Here is a 721-nt window from a genome sequence, read left to right as displayed (position 1 = left end):
CTCGAGGCAACCGTCCGCACCAGGGCCCAGCGTGTGTCGATGGTGGTCGAGGCAACCGCCCGCACCAGGGCCCAGCGTGTGCCGATGGTGCTCGAGGCAACCGCCCGCACCAAGGGCCGGCTTGTGCCGATGGTGTTCGAGGCAACCGCCCGCACCAGGGCCCAGCGTGTGCCGATGGTGGTCGAGGCAACCGCCAGCACCAGGGCCCAGCGTGTGCCGATGGTGGTCGAGGCAACCGCCCGCAGCAAGGCCGAGCGTGTGCCGATGGTGGTCGAGGCAAGCGCCCTCACCAAGGCCGAGCGTGTGCCGATGGTGGTCGAGGCAACCGCCCGCACCAGGGCCCAGCGTGTGCCGATGGTGGTCGAGGCAAGCGCCCGCACCAAGGCCGAGCGTGTGCCGATGGTGGTCGAGGCAAGCGCCCGCACCAGGGCCCAGCGTGTGCCGATGGTGGTCGAGGCAAGCGCCCTCACCAAGGCCGAGCGTGTGCCGATGGTGGTCGAGGCAACCGGCCGCACCAAGGGCCGGCGTGTGCCGATGGTGGTCGAGCCAGGAGCCCGCACCAAGGGCCGGCTTGTGCCGATGGTGTTCGGGGCAACCGCCCGCACCAGGGCCCTGCGTGTGCCGATGGTGCTGGGGGCAACCGCCCGCACCAGGGCCCAGCGTGTGCCGATGGTGCTGGGGGCAAGCGCCCGCACCAGGGCCCAGCGTGTGCCGATGGTGG

This window comes from Durio zibethinus, unplaced genomic scaffold, assembly GCF_047325235.1.
Source record: "Durio zibethinus cultivar Kanyao isolate XHJ-2024 unplaced genomic scaffold, ASM4732523v1 HiC_scaffold_3, whole genome shotgun sequence".
NCBI lineage: Eukaryota > Viridiplantae > Streptophyta > Magnoliopsida > Malvales > Malvaceae > Durio > Durio zibethinus.
The sequence above is the reverse complement of the archived record's forward strand: the minus strand, read 5'-3'. Positions refer to the sequence as shown.